At 45.8% G+C, this 19,160-nt stretch overlaps 1 pseudogene; it reads right to left on the bottom strand.

The window, feature by feature from the left end:
- Positions 1–8,848: 8,848 nt before the first annotated feature.
- LOC131814257 (U4 spliceosomal RNA) lies at positions 8,849–8,930 on the bottom strand (annotated as a pseudogene).
- Positions 8,931–19,160: the final 10,230 nt, after the last annotated feature.

The raw sequence follows: 19,160 nt of genomic DNA, 5'->3' as shown, positions 1-19,160 counted from the left end.
CATGAGGGCCCACCCCCAGAGACTTGATTCAGTAGGTCTATGGATGGGCCCTCAAATTTGCATTGCTGACAGGTTCCCTGGTGAGGCTGAACTTCTGGGAGACAGACTGCTTCCACAGACGAATTCCAGAGGTTCCATGCATTTCCTGAACTGTCGAGAACCAGCAGTGGGACTATCCACATACCCTACTCAGCCACTAGCATCTCACCTTAAGTCACTGTTTGTGACCCCAAAATGGAAAGCCCTGTTCATCTCCTTGTCTTCCAAGGACTCAAATCTCCCTCATTCTATAGGAATTCACTCCAGACCAGCAGCCCCCAGAAGACTTTTCTCTTCTACAGCCTTCATGGAGTTCTTTCTTGTGGTACTTGGTGAGCAATGAAAGTTGATGATTAGAATTTACCAGGTAGTCCTTTCTTTACCACTAGCCTGTGCAAAGTGAGTTATTTGTTCTTACTGCACTTTGCTCCCTTCTTTCGTTGTGACTTCTAGCATATCCAGTTTTTACCTTGCATCCCCTTCCATACACACGCAGGAGTGCAACACACATACACACAAGCAAGTTCTGGGTTGGGGCTCAGCCTGAAGCTCACAGAGCCCAGGCAAATATTTTCCAGAGAGCAACCTGGCTAACCTATGCAAGTGAAGTTAAAAGAAGCCTCATGAGGAGCATCTGATCGGCTCCGTTGGAAAAGCATGTGACTCTTGATCTCCGGGTTGTGGGTTCAAGCCCCAAGTTGGGTACAGAGATTACCATTAAAATAAATAAATAAACAATACTTTAAAAAAAAAAAAAAAAAGCTTAGTGAGACTTTGCCCTCTCTTTCAAGGACCCGCTGATTGCAGAGGCCCGTTCTTGTACTGACTTGGCCCAGAAGCCCCGAACAGGTGTGGGGAGGCTGGCGGGCTGACAATGTCCAGAAGGACCAAGGCAGGGAGACATTTGGGCTCCCCTATCGCTGAACATATGTCTGCTTTTCCAAGTCTTTTCGAAGAAGGTCCGCAGAAGAGATCGTGTTGCGTCCTTGGAAACGGAATCAGGAAATGGATTGCCAAGGAGTCGCGTTCTGGGTTCTTCAGACACGGCTCCCTCCCCGCGGGCCTCCCAGGGCCGGGCCTTCGGCGTGGCCTTCCGAGGGGGCTCTCGGGGACCCGTACTGCCGCGTGCCGCCGGCAGGTGTCTCTCTCCTGGCTCTGCAGCCCACGGTGAACTCGCCAAATGGAGGCCCCGGGAGGCGGAGGCTGCGCGGGGCCAGTGTACCGCCGCCCCGCCCTCTGCCCCCGCCGCATTTCTCCCGAGCCTCACCTTTGAGACACCAGGTGGCCGCGTAGGAGCGGGCGGGAGCCGGCGGGAGCCAGAGCAGTTACCTAGCCGCGGGCGGGGGCGGGGGCCAGACGCGACGAGCCTTCCCGGCCTCCGAACCTGCCCGCTCTCCCTTCTGGGACTTTTATGGCCTGATGAGCAAGGCCGGGGTGGGGAGGTGGGGTGTGAAACCGACCACCTCTGAAAGGCCGTCGGTCAGTGCGGGACTAGGACCCTGGAAGTTTTGTCCCATGTTTGTGCTCACCTTCCCAGAAAGCAGTAGGAAAAAGGGCCTGCTGTCCTGACATCTTTTCCCTTTAGGGAAATTCAGTTTCCTAATATGTCGTGTTTTGAAAGAGGCCTATTTATTGGGTAATGTCAGCCGCTGGTAGCCAGTAGGTGCAAGTGGGGGCATAAACGATTTCTTTTTCTTTCTTTCTTTCCTTCCTTCCTTCTTTTTCTTTTCTTTTCTTTTCTTTCTTTCTTTCTTTCTTTCTATTTTTGTATTTTTACTTATTTAACAAATGTTTACTGATCATTGATCAGGTGCTGGGCACCGTATGGGAGATTCCGTGGTGAGCAAGGACACAGACCCTGCCCTCACTACCCAGTGCATCAAAGAAATAAGCCTTCAGGGGACAAGAGGTATGAGGAGGTGTCTCTTACTGGAGATTCCAAAACAATGTGGAGGAAGAAAACCGTGCTGACATACCAAAATACGCCATCTGTGCCACTGGTTAGAAGGAGGTTAATGTGGGCATGCATTCCTTTGGACCTTTCCACTTCATTTAATTGTAGCAAAAAAACCCCTGAGGGCTGGGTTTGGTGCTGGGGCTGGGCTAATGCCTGCATGCATTAGGCCAGTAAAGGATAAAGAAAAATTGCAGTGAATTTCTGACCCTTGCTAGCTGTCTTGATTCCACTGCTTTACTCTGTCAGGCACCAGAGGCTCTAGGAGAGGCGCAGCTAGCAGCACTAGGTAGGAACCAAAAGCCAGCCCAGACAACCTAGAGTCCCATAAGAAAACCACTACCAAGTGCTGATGCCCAGGGGAAAACATCCAGTATTCCCCTCCCCAGGACAAAGAAATGGAAACATCCCCATTTCTCATCTTGAGTCTACTCTGGCTTCACTAACCCCATTTCTGGACAAATTCATTTCCTGGGAAGTTGCTAAGAGCCGGTGTCACACATCCGTATGCTTCCCTTCCCTTCTCACAAAACTGTGTTCTAGAATCTGACCGACATTGGCAGAAAAAGAATTTTGATCCCTGTGTCCGCCTTTATATAGCTCAGTAGTTGTTGTTTTAAGGTGCTGAAATTATGTTTGGGCTTTTTTGGTTTGCTTTTTGAAATAAGTTTGCACATTTAGAATTTCAGGAAAGACTTTTTTCTTTTTAGGTTAACAGAACACTAGCCGTGGGGTTCCAACCTCAGACATTTACAGACAGCAAAAACTCCCATCACGCAGCCAGAGAAACAGTCACAAATTCCCATGACACACTTTCAAGCTCTATCTCTGTTTTGTCCTGCTTCGGGACTGTGGGAGTAAGTCAGTGCTAGAGATATTAGCTGGAAGACGCCTGGAGTCCCTCCACACTGATAATTTGTCCCTTTTCCCCCAAGTGAGAAACACAGAGTCCTCTGCAAGCCCTGTTCTGATTTTTCTATTCGTTTTAATTTATGAAATACACAGATCTCTGTGCTCAGCGTTCTCTGAGCTCTGTGTTAGACATTTAGTGCTATTTTCCAAAAGAAAACTTTCGCCTCATTGAAAAAGCATACCAAGGTCTTGTTTACTCTTCGTCTGCCTGTCCATACCAGGATAATTCCTGACTACCTAAATTGCCCCAGTAGTCACAATGGGATAATTCATTTCCTTTCTTAGCTATTGAGTGCTAAAATCATTCTCCTTGGGACAGATGCCATGTCTTATCTAGAAAGATACTGAGAAAGCAACATTTGTGATTATTTATAAGGCTGGTGAGCACACTGGGCATGTGAATAAGAAAAATTAGGTACATTTTGATCATTTGGGGGATGTTGTCAGAGAATACAGAATGACGCACAATTTGCAGGAGATCCATCTTTCTCCTCTAAATCTCACATATTCCAAACCGTATTTCAGAAAATGGGCATCGTTTCTACAAATCGAATCCCATTATCACATTCAAAACATTGAAAATGTGTTCACATAGGAAAACTATTTCAGTAGACCAAATTCAGAAATGTTCCAACAGGAAGAGGTGGCCTAACCTGTGACGATCTCATGAAATTTGTAACAGAAAAAAAATCTAAGGTATCATTGAATTCATGTCCCACACAATGCCTCTGACAAGTGATTTTCTCACACTCGCACATACTCGCCCTGTGGCGGGGAGGTTCCAAGTGGCCCACTCTTTCCAGCTCTTAGAAATATTTCTTTATATTGAGCCTGAGAGTCCCCAAGTGCCTTGCCTTGAGCGCCCACTCATCATTCTAGCCTGGTCATGTGGGTGCAAGAGGCCTCTTCTACGAAATAGCTCCTCTAGTGTTTGGTGGAGCTCTCAGAGGCTACTGTGGGTTTGCAGTTGGTCTCTGAGTTCATCAAAATGGGCTCACTGGGAACCTAAAGTGTAACAAGGACCAAAGGATGGATTAGGGATGCAAAGAGCCTCAGCCCACCTGGCAGCCCACTGGGGCCTACATTCTATTGATGAAGACAGAAAAGAAACAGTTAAGTAAATTTGTAACATAATGTTAGGTAATGATAAATACATTGAAGGAAAAGCAAGGTAAAAGACTGGGAAAAGGGGTGCCTGGGTGGCTCAGTGGGTTAAAGCCTCTGCCTTCAGCTCAGGTCATGATCCCAGGGTCCTGGGATCAAGCCCCGCATCGCATAGGGCTCCCTGCTCAGCAGGGAGCTTGCTTCCTCCTCCCTCTCTGCCTGTCTCTCTGCCTACTTGTGATCTCTGTCTGACAAATAAATAAATAAAATCTTAAAAAAAAAAAAAAAAAAGACTGGGAAAGAGGATTGTTTCTTTAGATTGGGGGGTAAGGGAGGTCCAAATGAGGACGTGACATTTGAGCAGAGATCTGACTGCACTGAGAGGGTGAGCAATGGGAATATGTGGGGGGAAGAGCAAAGATCCTGCAGGGATAAATGTTTGATGTTTGAGAAATATCAAGGAGGCCAGCCACACTGAAATGAAGAAGTGGAGAGAAGTCAGAAGGGAGTGTTAAGAGGTAGCCAGGAGTCATCTGGCCTCAAAGGTCTAGGGCCACACTTTGCAGTGTTGAGAGCAGGGACATAACATCATTTCAAGACCCTTCCATATGAATTGCTGTCTTCTCTACATATTCTAGCTGGTCAAAGTCTCCATAAAATATAGTCATCCAGAATTGCCTCCAATATTCCAAGAAAGGTCAAATTGACAGAGTAGAGCCAGACCATCCCCTCCTCTATTCTGGACATAATATCTCTATTAATACAACCCAAGGCCTCTCATGTAGCATTTTAAGAAGTCATTTATTTTTTTTTTCTTTTGTATATTGCACTCTTGAACCACACTGCCCACTGAGTTTCTTCTCCACCCTGACCTTCCTGTTCCCTGGACTAAAATCTACTGTTATCATGGAGCTTCGGGAAATATCCTAGATGCCAAGTGGTGGCTTACTCATAACAAAATCTTTACAGGTACATTTTTGTATTTGCCTGATGCTGGTTTCATTTAAACATGCCAGGTTCCAAACATCCTGAACTTGTTTGGATGATTTTTAGGTGCATAACTGTGGGATACTTCCCTATTAAATTCTATCTTATTAGACTTGACACATTGTTCCAATCTTTGAAAATATTTTTGGACCCTGGCTCTAGCATCTTAAAGTATAAGCTATTCTCCCATATTTGTCACCATCAGATTTCTTCAGGATATCACTTGTAATAATATTGTACTGAGTGAGACTGAAGGTAGTTTCGTGGGGCAAGTCACTAGGGACCTCCATCAAAATTGAAATGGATCCATTTCAAGACTTTTGGGAAGTGATTGTTCAACCAACTACAAATCAATCTAATTTGCCCTACATCTCTCCATGAATTGACAAGGACACTATAAAAAATTTTTGTCTAATGCCATACTAAAATTTACATGCATTGCCTTGACCCTCCAGCCCAACCATGCTGTCAAAAAAGTGAAGCTCTACTTACACCTCACAGTTCATATTTTCTTTGGCACCTCTCTTTTGCCAGTTCTGGACTTTTCTTCCTACCCTAAGCCTCAACTAACATCAGTTGCTGGCGATAACTAGAAGCTTGCTTTCTCCTTACTTACTGTAACTGTACAATACAATTTCATCTTCCTAAATGTATTATACATGTAACTGACAAGTTGTGAATCAATTGTGCTGATGTGAATCAAATTTTAAGTATACAATGAACTGTTCATTTCATCGATAAGGTTATTGATCACTCCCTCTATAAGTCCAATATAGTATTTCCAAAATGAAAAACCTTTATGTACTGTAAGTATAATGCTTTCTAATGTAGATTTCTGTTTACCCACACTGAATTTTCTCAAAACATATCATACTTTTAAACACCATAATAACAGACTAGGGCCGTTGTAACGTGAATCACCAGTAAATCAAATACCTGTCAAATGACGTCCTCCTACCAGGAAACTCTTCAACCTCAAGTCTTCAGACTCAGTAAAATAAATAGTATTTTTTTTAATTGGTAGTTTATGTGAATATAAACAAAAGCAGATTCCATCTGGTTTGACATTGATCCTGAATTTGCAAGGCATCGTTTTTTCTTGGCAAACTAGACTGCAGATCTCCATGAGGACAGGGATCCGTGTTTTTCTTACTTTTCCGTATCTTCCCAGAATAAGGAGCTCAATAAATATTTCTTGAGCAGATAAAATGAGGAATAAAAAAATGTATGTGTAAAAAATGATACTTCCTCTTCTGTTCATAAGGTGATTTTAGTTTTGCATGGGATCAAATGTAGCCATGACCAATGCCTTCTAGAAAGAAACTGTGGGGGCAAAAAAACTCACCATCTCAGATGCATAAATAATTATAACTCTTGATCAGCAGTTCTTGAACATTTGGTCTCAGAATCCCTTTACATTCTTTTTTTTTTTTTTTTTTTTTTTTGTCATAGAGAGAGAAGCGAGAGGAAGCACAGGCAGACAGAGTGGCAGGCAGAGGCAGAGGGAGAAGCAGGCTCCCTGCCAAGCAAGGAGCCCGATGTGGGACTCGATCCCAGGATGCTGGGATCATGACCTGAGCCGAAGGCAGCCGCTTAACCAACTGAGCCACCCAGGCGTCCCTCCCTGTACATTCTTAAAAAATTGTTGAGAATCTGAGTTTTTTACTTATCTGGAATATATCCACAATGTGTAACATATTAGAAATTAAAACAAAAATTAAATATTTTCTAATTCATTTAAAATAATAGCAATAAATCCATAATATACCAACATAATTAATGTTTTGTGAAAGTAGATTTCCAAAACAAAAATAAATTAGTGACAAGCGTGACATTGTTTTAAATTTTTGCTAATCTCTTGCATGTCTGGCTTAGTAGAAGAGAATCGGATTTGTTTATCTACTTCTGCATGCTTTTTGTGGTAGTATTACATGACATGTAGCCTCTAGAAAACTCCACAGGGTACTCATGACAGAACAATGTCTCAGTGTTAGGAAGTTAGTCTTGATATGTGGCCCCCAGAAAGGGTTTTGAGGACCACAATGGTCTCTGGACTGTATCTTGAGAATTATCTGAGAGGTTTACACTGTTTAAATAAGAGCAATTTAATTAATAACATTCTCTTGAATATTAGAAAGTTCAGAAGTAGGTTTAGTAATCAGTTGAAGCCAAAAATTATAGCCTGTCCAACTTTTGTCACTCTGTTCAGCTGCAAGCTGTTTGCTAGATGGCGTTCCATTTTTTTTTTTTTTTTTTTTAGTGTTAATGGCTTTTGGTCATATTTCTTCTGTGTTGTTTATTTTTTTTTAATTTTTAATTTTTTAAATTTTAAAATATTTTATTTATTTATTTGACAGAAATCACAAGCAGGCAGAGAGGCAGGCGGGGCGGGGTGGGGGCAGGCAGGCTCCCCACTGAGCAGAGAGCCTGATGTGGGGCTGGATCCCAGGACTCTGGGATCATGACCTGAGTCCAAGGCAGAGGTTTAACCCACTGAGCCACCCAAGCACCCCTCTTCTGTGTTTTTATTAGAAGTTGCTTCCAATCCTTTTTGGAACTAGGCCGGGTTTCTAAACATATATGTATGTGTACATATATGTATCTCAACACACACACGTTTAAAACTGCACTTTTATCTCATGTTCTTATCTAGCTAGCTGGCACACGTCAACAGAATGAAAATATATATGACAGTCACATAAAAGATTAAGATGTTTGTTTGATGGGCTTTCTTAATAGAGCCCAGAGGATAGGAGTTGAGTCGCCAGGAAACTGTGATTTAAAAAGACAGAGCTCTATGCCAGACAATTTATCACTCAAGAAATTAGGCTCCAGCATCTGAATTATCCCTCGAAACAGCCACCTGCACCGTACATACCACTTTTCCTATATCTATAACTAATTTGATTGACGCCTCAGATAGTCACACTTTATAAATGTCTGCCCACCGCACTTCATTCTTGTGTCTGGAAGGGCTGCCCTGCCCGTCAGCCATCCAGGAGATAGGGCACCCTACCTGTGGCCACCTTGATTGTGCACCTCATCCAGGCTGGGCCACTCACACATTCTCTCCTGGGCCAGCCTGTGTCTGATCTCCTCCATGGAGCGATCAGCTTTAGCCCGGCTATTAGCCCACAGAGGAGAAGAAAGGAAAGCCAATTGCAGAGAGAGGCCTAAAGCAGAGACAGAGGCTGGAGAAGGAGTCCTGCCTTCTAGTAGCCATCTTGCCTTCTAGTAGCCATCTGTCCTTGGACTTCAGGAGATACTGCTGTATCCACACATTTCCCTTACCGCCTAACCCAGCTCGAGCTGATAACTTGCAACCAAGGTCTGAACCTTGTCTCAACCAAGGTCTGAACCTTGTCGCAACCAAGGTCTCAACCGAGGCAAAGAGAGAGCCAGAACTGTCTGTGAGGTATTTTTTCTCTACAAGCCGGTCCCATAAAAGATCTTGGAGAGCTAGGTCCTAAATACGCATTTACTCTCTGAGGGCTTTCATCAGGCAAAAACATCTTTCCATGCGAGGCCAAGTAGATTAGGAAATCGCATTTCCTTTAGCTTTCCATCCCCAGAGGGTAAATGTACAGATGACTGGAGTTGGCAATTGACTCTGTGGGTTAGTATTTGCTGAGGGCACACGCCCAGGGACTTGAATGACAGAAATCCCCAGGTGCCAGGGAGAAGACTGGCAATTACACTTCCAATCACCTGCCTGTTCTCCGCGCCTCCAAATCAGCACTCCCCAGAGCGCTGACCCTCAGTGACTGGCAGGGCGACCCACTTTTCACCATGCCAATTTTTAGCAGCTGGAAACAATCAACGGAGAAGGAGGTGAAGATCCTGGAGGCCTGATTTCTCCTTAATCGTTTTCAATTAGCAATAATCGCGCCTCGGATAAACCTCATTGGCTACGATACTGCCACTGCGCAAAGCTTCTCCTTAACCGTTTTCAAAAGTCAAAAGCTACCGCGCTACCAGCGACTAGCAGGACGGCAAGGGTGCAGTGCGCCAGCAGCCCTGGGATGGTGGGTTGGTCCACACACTTGCTTGGGCTTCAGGTTTCGCAGCTGCGGGCTGAGGCGATAGAGCTAGACGGTCTTTAATATGCCTTTCAGCTTCAACTTTCTACAATCTTTGTGAGCTGGAAAGATTTACACAGAATTTCATCTTGATTTTATTACTTGTAGTTCATCTTCTTGTGACAGAGCCAGCAGCAGCCCGTGTGTGTGGAAGTAAGTGGCTCTCTCTCTGGGATGATTTAAGAGGCGCTGAAAGCCCAGAGTACCTCCCTCCCTGTTCTGCCACTGCGAAGGCCTGAAGCTCCCTGGCCCCAGAGCCAGACCTGGCATCCAAGCATTGTTTGTAGATGGTCGCAGTCAAATGGCAAATACATGCCCATGGTTTCTCATGGAGCACATTTCGCCTAGACTTGCCTCCGGATTCCCTAGGAATGATACCTGGAATGGCATCCAGCTGAGGTACGAGTGCTGGGAGGGGTCTGGGGCGCAGGGCGTCCTGGTGGCTGACTGGCCAGGCCAGTAGAGTCTAAGGGGAGGGTCACAGGAGCAGAGGGCTCAGAGGGCCAGCTGAGCTGCCAGAGTCAAATCAACTGCATATGCGGAGGGAGGAGGCCTGTCAGCTTCGGTCACTGCCCTAGGCTTTGCTTCATTTCAACTTGCCCAAGTGTCCCCTGCTCCTCAGGGTGCCCTGCGGGAAGGCAAAGGTTCTTTGACCATGTTCCAGGGTTCCGTCTTCGGTAGTAGGAAAGCAGGACATTAGGCCCTTGTAGAAGGAGGAGGCCCTTAGACGTAACCTCCACTTCATCTTCTACCACATAGCCTGTGGTGATAAAAAGATTAGGGCTAGATGGCCACCCCGAGAAAAGGGCCCGGTTCCGTGGCAGAGCAGCTGCCTGATAGGACCAGAGGCGCCTTCCAGATCAGGCTTCGTGACTCCTCCGCACAGAGCTGGCCCATGGCACCGGTTTCCCTCTTCAGTCCGTTGTCAGTCTAAGGAGCCACAGGCCTCCCGCCTCAGGCGCACACCACCAGAAACAAGGCTTGGGAGTCGGGTTGTATGCAGTAGGCCTCCTTTTGGTGGCTTCGGTTGTTAATCTCTAAAAATGGAGGAAGGATAAGCAGGAGGATAAGTTCCCAGCGCTCCTGTGGAGGATCTATTTATCAATATGGTTGCTGTACGAGGTTTAGAAATAAATGAACCGTCAGATGGCACCCTGAGGTATTATTCCTCGACACAGCCTTTTAAACACCAATTCCCTCCACACTCCATTGGAACATGTGTAGAACATTATATTGAAGAACCAGTCGTCCCACTGACTTTCTTGGAAGGCTGGGCTTGTCAAAACTTTATCTCATTTTTGGGTGAGGATTAGGGTGTGTTCCAATGACGTATGGCCGTATAGGTATCAACTAGTAATGAAAATACAACTGAAGCAAAAAAAAATCCTTCGTGGCATCTTGAAACCTAAAAAAAAAGAAAAAAGAAAAAAGAAAAAAAAACATCAGAGGAGCCTAACAAAAACAGGTGTGTTTCATATTTGCTAGGGATAAACAGGAAAGGAACACACATACATGCTGAACCACAAAGATCCCATCACCCTCACCACCAAGCAAGCCTCTCCTCAGTCTCCAGAGTATGTCACCCCATTGCCACAGTTACCACAGGAACAGAGAATCCCAGTTTTTCCCAAGGTGTTTTTCATAGTCCAGCAGAGATTTCTGACGTGTGGCAAAGGCCCCATTAAACCCTCGAGTTTAACTTGACTTGTGGTCTCCCCCTCCTGCTTTTTATTTCCTTTGTAGGAGATCGGGAATTTAGAGGATAGTTAAAAATCCTATTGGGGAGTCCAATAATTTTGCATTGGGATACCAGCCTAGGGCCCAAGAAATTTCCCTGACGAGCCAAAAGATTTGGGTTAACTAGAGACAACCGTTCCGTAAGTACCCACTCTGAAGAGGGTCCAGGAATTCAGAGATTCCCCCTAATGAAAGGCCTCAGGAATATCCTGGGGGGTAAAAATGCCCTGATTATGACCCTTGTGAAACACAAGTCTGGAAGAACTGTAAGCTCTAGTGACTATAAGCTCTGTAATTATCCTCCAGACCACTCTGTTCAAGCTGAACCTGAAGCTGTCTTAGACCAGCAAATACTAGGCCAGGCTTTGGTTTTGGAGTCAGACAGCTGTAGGTTTGAATCTTGGCTCTGCCACTAAGAGCTGTGTGGTCATGGCCAAATAACTTAGCTTATCTGGGGCCTCAGTGGCCTAGTGTGCAAAATGGAAATAAAAGAGGCCCACCTCATCTACTGAACTTGAGGATGGGCGGTGGAGCAAAACAAGACTGTGTGGCCATCACTGCTGTCAGTGGAAACACCACACTGTCCTTCCATGGGATTCTGCTGTCCCCGCCACCTTACCTTTACATCTACCTACCCCCTCCTCCCGCCCCCCATGCTGGAGTACAGATAGGAGGCTCCGCTCTAAAGGATCCCGTCCAGCAGCACACCAGAACCCACTTACTCCCCAGTTTTCTTGCCTCCCTCCCTCTCAGCCTCCTCTTGGGCCCTCATTTCCCTAACACAAAAAGTACCCGTGCGCTTTTATCTGTGCTAAACTTCAAGAGCAGAGTCAAGAGCAATTGTCCTTTCAGGCTGGGACAATCCGCTGGGATACAAGCAAGGCGACCTCGAGGCGCAGACACTAAGGGGAGCCGAAACGCCATCTCCAGGGGCACCCCTGCCATGGACGTGCCAGTCAAGTTTTGTCAGCTGAATTCTTTTTTTTTTTTTTTTTTAAAGATTTTATTTATTTATTTGACAGAGAGAAATCACAAGTAGACAGAGAGGCAGGCGGAGAGAGAGAGGGAAGCAGGCTCCCTGCTGAGCAGAGAGCCCGATGCGGGACTCGATCCCAGCACCCGGAGATCATGACCTGAGCCGAAGGCAGCGGCTTAACCCACTGAGCCACCCAGGCGCCCTGTCAGCTGAATTCTTGACTGCCGGCCGGCCTCGAGACCACGGTCAGCACAAATCTGAGTTAGCGCCTAAATGAGGGAGGGGCTGCTCGCCTGGGGGCAGGGGAAGAGGGGAGGAGGCCTCCGTGGCCAGAGGTGGGAAATGTGGTGAAAGGTGGGGGAGGGGCGGAAGAGAGGATGGAGGAAGTCGGGGTAGGAGAAGATGGGGGGGGGGGAAGTGAGGAAGGAGGTGGGAGACCTGGGGGTTTGGAAGAAAACGTCAGGGAAGTAGGAAGAGGGGATGAGTAAGAAGAGGGGTAGAGACAAGTGGAGGAAGGAGGGGTTGGAGGAGGTGGGAGAGGGAAGAAGTTGGGAGGCACTGGTGGGAGAAGTGGAATAAAGAAGTGGGAGGGTGAGAGGTCGGAGGAGGTGGGGGAGTGGCAAACACGGAGGAAGGAGGAGGTGGGAAGCGGGGAAAGTGGGGGGAGGAGGTGGAAGTGAGAGAAAAGGTGGGGAGAAGGAGGGCGGAGGTAGCGGAGAGAAGTGAGGGGAAGGAGGTATGGGGTGAAGAGGGGGGACAGGAAGAAGGGGTAAGAAAAGGGTGAGGGGCGGAGGGGGAGGAGGAAGTGGGAGGAGAAGGGCATGGGAAGTAAAGGGGTGGGGGAGGAAATGGGACTGGAAAGAAGGGAAGGAGGAAGGGGGTCAGAAGTGGGGGAGGGGCGGAGGTGGAGGACGGGGAGGTAGGAGGAGTCGACAGCAAGGAAGAGGGGGGAGACGGGGAGGGGAGCTAGGGGAAGGGAGGGGCAGAAGTGGAGGAAGGACGCGCGGTGGGGGTGGGGGGAGAAGGGCCAGGGCTGTCGGAAGAAGGGGTAAGAAGAGGGGGCGGGGCGGAGATGGAGGTGTGGGGGGGGGAACTGGACCAGGGCGAGGGCGCAGAGCCAGCTCGGTGGCTGGAGGACCGGGAGCCGACTGCGAGCACCGCTGCTGGAAAATCTGGGCGTGCCCAGCAAGTTCTCTAGTTTTTCTGAAGCCCCGCAGCCGGCCGCCGGGATGGGGAGTACCGCGGGGCTCCGGTGCAACAGCAGAAAAAGCCTCCGCCCGCAGCAGCCCGCCGGCCCCGCCCAGCCCGGTGCAGCCCCGGCGGTAGCGGCCGCGGCCGCGGCCGGGGCGGTGACGGCAGGCGCGGGGCGGGCGGGGGCGCTTCCCTGTGGCCCGCGGCCGCGCGGCTCCGGGAACTCGGCTCCGTCACACTTCCGGGAGAGGGGAGGCTTTTCTGCTCAGAAATCCACCAGACTCCTCTGATGCGCTTTGCTTTTATAGTGGAAAACTACAATTAACAATTTAAAAAAAAATAGCCACGAAAATAAGTGAAATTAGAACCTGCCGACTTCACTTCCTGGAGGCTTTTTGTTGGGTCTTGAAACTAGGAATCTTTGCGGGTCATCCTTGTAAGTCCTTTTTTTCATCCGTTCACACTGATGCTCGTGCGTCTAGGCTGCGTTTAACATCCTTAGACTGGTGACGTTGTGACATTGTACGAACTTGATTTAATGCCGATTTTCTGCCCGGGTCGGTGAACATCGCCTCACTTGATAATCTGAACTGAATGCATACACGTTGCAAGCAGAAAGGCACCGAGAGAGGGGTATCTTTTTGCTATAAATTGGGTAAGAAAATGTCCCCTACGGCAATGCCCGTATAAAAGGGTGGAATATTAAGACTGTGGATATGCTAGGAATGACAAAAACTCACTGGCTTTTTCATAGTCGTTCATAAATTAACATTATAAAATCATTATATAATAGGGACAAGAACTCAGTTGCTGTAAAGTTGCTGTTTTAGAAAGTATATCCTATGTAGTAAATCACTCATTATTAGGTCTGTATGGGGGAGAGAATTTCTGCTCTGAAACAGAGCAGTATCAATGCTTCGGTACTGGAGAAGTTGGGCTTAGGAAATCAAATGCATTTGCCATAAAGCAAATGCAGTATGGGGTGCTTACTAAAACTGAAGGCTCTTCTCCCAGAGTTTACTTCATTGTCCTTTAAAATGAGCTGAAAAACCAGGGGATCACGAATTTAAAATTGGCCAATGCCAATTGACGATCATTCCCAAACCAGAATGATAAGGTTATCATCCCTAGGATGGTAGGTTAATAGGTCCAATTACAAAACTTGGACCTTCGGGCCACATCTGATATGCCCATATAAAATCAGAAGATGATGCAATGCACGTTTTATCACATTAAACCAGCAGTAGTGATAGCCAGAATATAGCTTCTCGAAACATCTCTGATCTAAACCATTGCATACTATAACAATATCCCAGTTACTCTATGTAGCTTAACTCCCTGGGATTTGTATACTCTAGACCAGAGATTTTGTTTTCCAGACCTGTTTGTTTGACCTCTGAGTTTTGGAAGTTTTTTAAACGTTTCAATTAGTAATCTGTATTTAAAAATCAGGAGAGTGCACATGCAAAGCTGGACATTTGGCTTTTCTTTGAAATATGAGACCTGCTGCCTGGGGAGGGGTCTGCTGGCTGAAGCCAAACATGTAAGAAGGGACAGTGTCCATCACCCCTGCTGTCTACCCCTCCTTACTCCTGCTATCTACCCTTCCTCACCCCTGCCTTGCCTCTTCAGGTACTTATCTGCCCTGTGCACCTGATTTCGTTCTGGTTCTTTCCCAGACAAACCACTTTACCCAGTGCTCACCTTTTTCTTGGGATTATTGTAGTCATAGATAATTTAGTCATGCCTAAAGCTTGTATAAGTTAAAACCTCAAATCTAGATGTCCAGAAATTCATCTTGACAGATTCATCCGATCAGTAACTGATTCTATGTACATTTCTTGAACACAAATCCTCTACAGTGTCCCCGTTTCCTCGATCCAGAATTTCCAAAAGATGCAGCAAGACGTCAGGCAGTATGTGATCTCAGGGATTAAATCTGGTCTGGATTCCCGCAGGTACTTTTGCAATGTTAGGCAAGTTATTTATTGTCCTTGAGCTGCTTTCTTTAAAAATAGATGTAATAACACTACTGCTTTGGGCTTTTGAATATTGAATTATACTCTGTGACAGCATCTTGAATAGTACCTGGTTGACAGTAACCACCTAAAATACTAGTTTTCCTTGCCCTTGGGATTTCAGTTACTAATGTGGGTACTTGAGAGAGAATTCTTATTAGATCTTTTTACTTGTCTACAAAATCCTACTTTAGTGGAATTCAGATTTTGACATGCGGGAGACTTACCTGGATCTTTAGTTAAAATGCTAGTTTCTGGGTCCCCCACCCAGGATTGTGATTCAGGAAGTCTTCCCCCCCAAGATGTTATTTATTTATGTATTTATTCATTCATTTATTTTAAAGATTGTATTTATTTATTTGATAGAGAGATCACAAGTAGGCAGAGAGGCAGGCAGAGAGAGAGGGAGAGGCAGGCTCCCTGCTGAGCAGAGAGCCCAAGAGCCCAATGCTGGCCTGGATCCCATAACCCTGAGATCATGACCTGAACCTAAGGCACAGGCTTAACCCACTCAGCCATCCAAGCACCCTAAAGATTTTATTTATTTATTTTGACAGAGAAAGACACAGGGACACAGGCAGGGGGTGTGGGAGAGGGAGAAGGAGGCTTCCCGCCAAGCAGGGAGCCCAGTGCTCCCTGGCTTGATCCCAGGACTCAGGGATCATGACCTGAGCCTAAGGCAGAGGCTTAATGACTGAGCCACCCAGGTGCTCCTGATTCAGGAAGTGTTAAATGGAGCCCTGGGGTTTCACATTTTGATATTTAATTCTAGAACTGGAGTTCTCAGACTTCACTCAGACCATCTGAGATCCGGACTGACTACGCTCATTCCAGTGAAGGAGGTGGAGGAAACAAGGAGGGAACCCTGGGTCGATTCCCTGGCTGGGCCTGGCCAACATGCTGACCCTACAGCTAGATCACATACCCTCCCTGAGTCCGTATTTCCTGCTCAGTCAATGCACAGACATTGTCTGAGCACCTTCTAGAACACTGAGCTAGCACGAGGTATGTGACAGTGGATACGGTTGGTGACGTGGTTTCTGTGCAGGGGACAGAGTTCAGGGAACTTGAGCACCGAGCCCGGGGCCTGACACAGGTTTCAGCCTTTCCTACCAATGCCATTCTTTCCAAAGACACTCCTTGATGCCATCACCGGCCTGTCCTCCTCTCACGCGGCACTGTGCATTTTCATGTCCTATCAAGGTTCTGTGTGGACACTTCACATTGCACATGGACACTTCACATTGCACTGCTTAGGTACTCACTAGATATTTGTGGAATTTAATTTCCTTTGACAAAGCTGTCTTCGGCAACTGAGTTGATGTTCATTCAGTCATCAAATATTTGAGTCAGGAGCTGTTCCAGAAGCTCGGGGTACGATTGTGAGCAAAATTTAAAAATCCCTATGTACATGGAGCTTCTCTTCTGGGGGTGGTGGTGGGGAAGAGAGGCCATATAAACAACCTGTTTGGACATCTTGTGTATTTGATGGCTGTCTGTAGCCTGAAATTTGCTGCAATCTTGTTTGTTCTGACTCTCACCTTAGCTCCCTGCCAGATGGACTTCTTGCCCAACCCTGTCTACACAAGCCTTGCTCTGTGGCGTTGCTCTCTATGGCTGGAGAGCTCTCAGATACCCTATTGTATTTTGAATCAAAGTGTCTGCATCTCCTCTAGGTTTTAACCAAGATTAACCAAGATTGACCATTCAATTCCAAGACAGGCTAATTTAAAAAAAAAAAAAAAATGCAGCCTGTATATTCTCTTCTCAGGGAATATTAAGGACATACTTGACAGAAGCTAAGTGGCTCCCCAGTCTCTCATTTGTTTTGCTCTGTTGCAATATTGCTTTCCTTTTAAGCTTCTTACACCAAATATAAAAATAACTCTACTTAGCATGCATATTCCATAACTTATTTGGAGTAGTAATTTCAATAATTTATCAGTGAAAGATAACCTTACCTTTAAATATGTGCTTTGGGGGTGGGGGGACATATGTTTTGCTGCATTCTTCCTGAGCTCTTCTCTGGGTCTAATACTGGCTTTAGAGGAATAGAAGTCCAATTTTATCATAAAAATGAGAGGGGCTTTCAGTTTTCCAAATACTCTATGAAGCCTGTTATGTCTGAAAATTCAGGTAAAGAAGTTTAATTTTAATTTCTTCTCTAAAGAGGCAACTTTTTGTGAAAATGCCCTCAAATATCTTATTCCTGTCTGTTTGTGTGGGTAGATGTGTATATTTGACCTCTGTCTATTCTCATCTTCGGCTCTCCATTGCCTGTCTTTTGTCGTTTTTCAAGTCTATATGACTTCCTGTTGAGAACTATGAACTGGGTTAATGGAAATTCTTTGAGGAACAAATTCAGACATGGAGGATTTCACTTTTGGCTGTGAAGTACAAGATAAGCGATTTAATTTGGACATGGCATTAGTCTTCAGTCATGCAACTGGTGAATATGCAGGTGGTGTTAAAACACGATGAACCGAGGATGGTCACTCTAAAAGGCAGGCAAGTGGCTGTGCTAAGCACTCAAATTGCTATGTTAGAACTTAATTTGAGAGTCTGTGTATATGCACCACTGAAAGTAGCCATTACTAGATGGAACTACCCATCAGAGCAGTTGGAGTTTTAAAAAAAACCTCAAGCTCACGGCGCCTGGGTGGTTCCGACGGTTAAGCGGCGGCCTTCAGCTCAGGTCATAATTCCAGGGTCCTGGGATCGAGCCCCACATCAGGAGCTCTACTCACAGGGAGCCTCCTTCTCCCTCTTCTCCCTGCTTATGCTCTCTCTCTCTCTCAAATAAATGAATAAAATCTTTAAAAAAAATAATAAAAAGAAGTAAAACCCTTAAGATCTGGGCTACTCTGATACAATGAGAATTCAGACATCATGATACTGACATGCCGTCCACCAAAACCCAGGTGGTTACTTAGAGAACCTGAAACAAAAGAAATTACGTCCTCCATTCCTTTCTATTCCTACCCCTCCACTCCGGGGTGAAGGTTGAGAGGGGACGTGGGATAAGGGTGAAAAATCTGAACTTGGATCCGTACCAGCTACAATAATTGTGAGAAATCCACTTTTGTTTTAACTGGATGTTTCCCCTCACTGAACTGACATTTAGTGATCGAGATACCTGGAAGTCACACCGTAACTTGGTGTCTATTTTAGGCCAAGGATGGAGACAACTGAAGATGAGGCCAAGGGGCTCCGAGGGCACTAGAAAAGGGAATGGAACAAATGCAAACTCCACAGACAAAAAAAAAAAGAAAAAAAGTAGCATCTCCAGTTCCAGAGGACCTGGAAGCAAGGCTAGGCTGCTCTGAAATGCTGTATTTTTCTTTCTTTCTTTTTTTTTTTTTTTAAATCATGCCTAGGCTTTCATGCTCCTTAATGACATTTTCATGCTCCCCTCCTGCCCTGTACCTCTCCAATAAGATCTTTAACAGGCGCGCTGGGACTCCTGCCCTTCCCTTTAGTAATTGGTGATAAGATTTCTCCTGTAGTCCGGATACATACAGATTTGTTCCCTCTCCTGCTTTTATGATACTATTTTAAAAACTGAGCTGTTAAAGGTTGTGTTTAAACACATTTTCTGAACAAGAACTTTAATTAAGGCATCAAAAGGCTTACGCTCATGCTTTTTAATAACTGAAACCAGTATCTATAATTTTTCTTATCTAAAATCTATGGAAATTGGTATCAGCCTAGCTTCTTTTACTTTCAACTTGTAAAGAAGCTTTTCCTTCAAGTTCCCTTTTTTTTTTTTTTTTTTAAACATCCAGTAGAACCAGCTCCTGTGATTATCATCAGCTAAAGGAAACCCACATGTCTCAGTGAGCAACATTAAACTGCCAACGTTGCCAAGGACGCCAGAGATTTCTTCTCTGGTCATTGTCACAGCCAATTTCTTCTCGAAAGGCATGTTTTCATCTCATTGCCAGATTCGGTGGCTGGGAGTTTACTGGTTACATTACTAAACATTTGACTATCTTAAGATTTTAGTTTGCTCAGGAAATGGTCAAAGAAAGCCACAGATGACTACATGTACTAATACATATGAAATAAATAACATATGCCAACCGGGAAAGGTGAGACACACCTCCTGTTAGTCTGGGAGAATGTGTGAGTTGCTTTGTTTTTGTTTTGGAGGGTGAGGGCCA

This window comes from Mustela lutreola, chromosome 13 (assembly GCF_030435805.1).
Source record: "Mustela lutreola isolate mMusLut2 chromosome 13, mMusLut2.pri, whole genome shotgun sequence".
Classification (NCBI taxonomy): domain Eukaryota; kingdom Metazoa; phylum Chordata; class Mammalia; order Carnivora; family Mustelidae; genus Mustela; species Mustela lutreola.
Note: the sequence above shows the minus strand (reverse complement) of the source record. Positions and strands in the feature narration are given on the sequence as shown.